Consider the following 6,000-nt stretch of genomic DNA (forward strand, 5'->3'; position numbering starts at 1 on the left):
CCTGGTTATCCTCACCGCCGACCCTCAGACCCATCCTCTGCTGGACCACTTCAGAAATGTAGGACAGTATGTTCTCCCTTTTCAAAATTTCAGGCAGGCATGACAGTTTTTTCTACTAGGAGGAGGTGAGCAGGACAAGCCGGGCCATAGTCTATAAAAACATAATGTAAAGTAACAGGAGACAAAACATTTTGATCAAGGACTAAAACATAGTTCAATAGATCAAAAAAGGGAATCTAGAAATAGAGTCATGAAGACATGAAAATATATGATAAATGTGGCTTTTCAAATCAATGGGAAAGAATAGACAGACTACTCAGAGAATGGCACTGATTTCAGCAATTTGTTCATTTGGAAAATATTAATTGACATGACTACTCTTAACTATTCAAAAATATATGAGTTCCAGAAGGATTAAAGACCTGAAAATAATGCAAAACCATAAAACAGAAGAAGAAAATATCAGAATATGACATAGGAAAAAAAACCTTTGCAAAACCTATAGAGAAAAAAGCAGCTAAATTTCACTTTGCCAAATTATAAAACTATCAAAAGAAATCACCATAAATATATTAAAAGAAAATAAACAGATTAGGAAAAAAATATTTGCTTCATTTTAAACAAAGAATTGGTATTCAAAATATGTAAGAAACTCCTTCAACAAAAAGACAAGTGACCCAATAGAAAAATGGGTGGGATATATGAATTGGTAGTTCATGAAGACAAATTACATGTTGGTACTAAGCATAATAAAAAAGGTCAGCCTCGGTTCTCATTTACTGTATATTAAATAATAGTGAGATTTTTTTGTGTGTGTGGGGGACAGGTATTAGGGATTGAACCCAGGAATACTTACACTAAGCCATATCCCCAGCCACAATAAAATTAGTTGAACAAATGAATGAAATATTACCATCTAGAAAGAAAAATAAAATACATACATTAAATAGAAATAAAATTATAAGTCAGAATAAGCAAAGTATCAATAATTTCCATTAAAGCTCAGGGAAATGGATGGAGTAACTAGGAAATGATTTTCAGAGGAAGTGGTAGTGAGCTGGGCCTTGCAGGAGTCCTACCAGAGGGAGAAGGACATCTCTGCCAGGATGACAGTCAAATTCCAGAAAAGGGCTAAAACATAGCTCAAATGATCACAAAAAAGGAATCTAGAAACAGAGCCATGAAGACATGAAAGGGAGGGAATGAATGAGTAGGGCTGGATCTGAGGTTTCAAGTTTGGTAGGTTTGAGAAACAAAGTTGGACCAGATTATATAGAGTCGTGAACACCAGCTTGAAGGGTTTATTTATTCTGTACTCAACAGGAAGCCCTTAGTGACTTTGAGTTGGAGCAGTAGCATATGCACTATTTAATGAGACAGTCCAAGATGAATGAGAGCTGGTGGGTTGGAGCCCTGGCAATGAATGCAGCAGCCTCAGTGATGCTCCAGAGTGGGGTGTGAGGAGACAGGAATGTGCACTTGAATATGATCCCTCTACCATTTTTAGCTTATGATAGTGGAACACAAGCTGTGATTAATCTAAAAAGCACTTACAAAAGGTAATTTTTAAAAAGACCAATAGAACAAATTAGGCAAAAATGATTCCTCACTGTAATTCTACAAACAGGAGACCAAGAAATAGTCTCAGGAAAAGAAGGAAGGAAGACCTTTACCAACAAGACTGAGCTCTCTGGAAGTCATTCATTTCTGAGCTGGCACTGAAGTACACACCTATAATTCCAGCAACTTGAGAGGCTGAAGCAGGAGGACTGCAAGTTCAAGGCCAGGCAACTTAGCAAGACCCTGTTTAAAAATAAAATAATAATAATAATAATAAAAAGAGCTAGGGGAGTAGCTCAGTGGTACAGCACCCCTGGGTTCAATCCCAGTATCAAGTTTGAGAAAGGAAACTTGGTTTGTCTTCTCAAAGACCAGTGTCATTCTTGGTGTGTAGTTTTCAACAGCAAAACAACTTTCTTGTCGTCACTAAAAGCTGTAACTTTTTTTCAAACTACAAAGTGAAGGTCAAAACAATACCAAAGTGGGTGAGCATGCTTTTCTCCAGAAATGTCTTTTTAAACGGGGGCAGGAGAAGAGATTATTCAAGTGAAGTGGTTCTTTTTTTCATCCCACAGTACTTTAATTATGGTAACAGTTTGAAAATTCCTAACACCTTTCATGTGAAGTGATCAAAAGCAATTTTATCGCAGTCATGGTTTTATTTATATGCAGAAAATCTCTTCGGATTTCAGTAAAGAGGTGAGATTTATTATATATTTGCATCAAAGCTACCAACTCATATACCTGACAGAAAGTCATATTTTACCCAAAAATGATGCCTTAAAATTTTACTGTCATAAGGTTTCCAGTCCCTCGTTGTGTTTTAGCGTTCCTGCCAAGCTTGCCGAGAGGGAAGGAGCCTTGAACTTTCCTGACCCTATTGTGTCAAACACATCTCTTGTGCTTCGAACCTTGTCTCAGTTCTTTTTGACAGTCAGGTCTGAGGTTTAAGAAATTCTCACAGGAAAACCCCCAAAACATGGAGCATACTTTCCACTTACATCTGGAGTCAGACTCTAGAGAGTGCCCTCTCAGACCAGCGGCCAGCTTCTCCTGACCAAGAGACTGGCTCTCCCGGTCCCAGGCTCTCCTTTTTCCTTACTTGATTCCTCATTGCATGTTAGGGAACCCCTCTCCCTTCTGGTTCTCAAAGTCCTTGGATGGGCTGCCCCTGAAATCCCTAGAACCCCATCCATAGTTCCTCAACCAAACTGGCCTCTCCAGCAGGGCTCAGCTGATTGTGACCCATACCTTCAAGCCCCAGTTTGTGAATGTCTTCACTTCTAAGGAATATGTATGTGTTTAAATATTGAAGCCCAGTTGAATCTGAATCTCTGGGGGTAAGGCCCAGAGATCTGTCCAAGATCATTTACCATTCAGATAAATTCAATCCAGATAATTTTGATCTGCAGCCAGAGTTCAGAACCACTGGTGATGATGACCTTTACAGTTCTATCATCTTGTACATTTCCATGATTTAGGGGGGTGCTGATAGATTACTAGGGTACATATACCACCTCCTATTCCTTCCACTGACAGGCACCCTGGAAGCATGATGGCTGATCCTAGAACAGCAGAGACCTACATCAATGGTTTAGCGGTGGCTGGCTAAGCGCCATGGTGACGTTACAGCAATCCCTGGGCTGAATGGGAAAGAGAGCTGTGATCAATCAGCAGTGTCGCCATGAGCAATGGGGAGAGACAGGCACTGGAGATCTTCCCTGACCTGTCCTAATCCAAAAAGAAGATCATACGGGAGACATCTCAGACACTGATACAGAATGGTTACTATCCTTTGTTTTGGGTGGTATTGCTGGATAACTAATCATTCTAAATCACAGTCGCTCAAAACAATCACCATTAACTCATGATAGTGTAATTTGGACAGGAATTTTTGAAAAACAGCTCATCTCTTTCCAAGTAGTGTTAAGGCAGGGATTGTGATCAACCCTGAAGGATCCAAGATGACTTCACACCCATGTCTGTCGCCTGGGTTGGGGGGAGGCTGGAATGGCAGGTGAGAGGGTTGGGAATATGCAGCAAGTGAGTCAGACTTCCTTACTCGATGGCCCAAGACTCTGAGAGAAAGTGGAAGCTGTTAGATCACTTATGTGTCCCTTAGAATCAGAGTTCCCTTCTCCAAAGCAAGTCACAAGGCCAGCCAGGCTCGAGAGGAGGAGAAATAGATTCCACTTCTGGATGGAAGGCCCAACACACCTGTGTGTATCAGCTTTCCACTGTTGTGAGAAAATACCTGAAAAAATCAACTTAAAGAAGAAGAGCTTTGCTTTGGCTCATAGTTTCAGAGGTTTCGGTCTATGGCCGCTTGGCTCCACTGTTTCTGGGCCTGTGGTGAGGTAGAATATCAGGGCAGAAGGACATGGTGGAAGAAAGCTCATCATCTCCTGCTGGCTGGGAAGCAGAGAGAAAGAGGAAGGGGCTGGGGACAAAGATAGAGCCCCCAGGGAATACCCGCAAAGACCCACTTCCTCCATCAGGTACATGGGGAATCCATTGATGAGGTTAGGGCCTTCGTGAGCCAATGGCCGTCCAAGGTCCTACCTCTGAGCACTGCCTGAGGACAAAGCCTCAACACATGAATTTGGGGGGGACATTTCAGATCAAATCATAACAGTACACATCCAGGGATGGGGGAAATTATTTGTAGCCATCTTGGCAGACAATTCCCCATATCCCTTACTCAGCCCATCTGATGATCCTATTGTGCATCTTTTCACCTGAAAATCATATTATAAAAATGTTGAAGTGGAAAAGTTGATATTCCTGGTTATCCATCCCTAATTTAAATGATTTAAGTTACTAATATAATCACACATACACATACAATTCACAAATACCTATATTTATATCATTGCCTTAGTTGATATCTAAATGTTGTCAATTAGTATCATTTATTAGACTATGGCTTGTACCAGTAACCATCAGTACGAGATGATATTTTCAAGTTTTTTAGCCCTATAATCTCTTGGAGGGATTGTATTTTGTTGTACATCAGAATATGATTGAAAACAGGAAATTAAGAATACAATAGGAAAATAGTTTACCTCATGGTACTTTTTACCCTGAACCAAAATTGGCAGATATAGTCTCTTGGGTATAAGTTCAGGATGTAATGCACAGGAATGAGGTCAAGGGCCAGGAGTCCAACTAGTGCCCTAAAACTTAATTCTTCCAGAAAAATCAACCTAACTTTGACCTTCCCCTCATGATGCCTATCCTTAGCTTGTCTGTTTCTTTCTTGGGGGCTCTACTTACTTTTCTAAATCATGTAGTTTGCCACACCATATAAACCCAAGGAGCATATGTCCCACATATGTTCCCCCCCACCAAAACTCATGGGAGATGAGGAAATTCTTTTTTAAAATTACTCTTCGGATAGAATCCAGACTGGACTCTGTTCTTGAAGCCATGTCTAGGACAGTGTGACCAGGACTCCAAGAGGAAATATTTATTATCAATTGAATAGCACTTGTTTTCATATAGAAGTTCTGCTGGTTAAAATCCCAGGTCAACTTTGCTATTTAAACAAAAACAAGACCTTAGTGTTTTCAAAACCACAAGACAATTCACATGAAGACCAGAGAGGTAGTGTGAATAAGCTGCTTGTCCTGTGAAGATTACAGGTGGGGAGGGGGAATGGTATGAAGGATGTCACAGAAGTGACTGTGTACATTATTCCAGTCATTTATTCAACAAGCATTTATGGAGCACTTAATATGCTTTTGACATGATGTTAAGCACTGAGAAAATGTGATTCCTTTACAGCTCTTCTAGTCTGAGTAAGGGAGACAGATATACAATCCATTATACTGCATACTATATATTGTTTCCCTGCATACTATATATTATAATACTATAATAATATTATAGTATTGTTTTAGTACTATATATCAAGTACTAACATATATTAATATTTGTAATATTAACATCCAAATATTTAGGAAGCCTTATGAATCAGACATTGCTCTAAATGCTTTAACTCATGCTAACTTACTTCTCAGAATAATCCTATGGTATCAATTATTTTATTATCTCCCTTTTATCACTGTGGATCCTGAGGCACGGAGAGGCCCTATGCTCTGTGCAAGACAAATACCCAGTAAGTGGCAGAGCTGGGATTTACCCCAAAGGGGCCGGCTCTAGTGATCACTGTCATTACCACCAAGCCGAGGAGACTGTGACTGAGTTGTCTGGGGGAGCTGGGAAGGGTCTTAATGAGGCAATGATGCTGTCATATTAAAGGACAGGAAGAGATCCCCAAGTGAGAGGAGACCTTTGCAAACTGGAGGACAATCTCATGGGCAAGGAGTGCTTGGGGACTGATGAGAAGGCGGGGGAGGCTGTCCTCTGGGGTATGACAGTGGGATGTGGGGGCACTGATGGTAAGCCCCTGTACTCTGACCATGCCTGGGTTCCCCA

This window comes from Urocitellus parryii, chromosome 12 (assembly GCF_045843805.1).
Source record: "Urocitellus parryii isolate mUroPar1 chromosome 12, mUroPar1.hap1, whole genome shotgun sequence".
Lineage (NCBI taxonomy): Eukaryota > Metazoa > Chordata > Mammalia > Rodentia > Sciuridae > Urocitellus > Urocitellus parryii.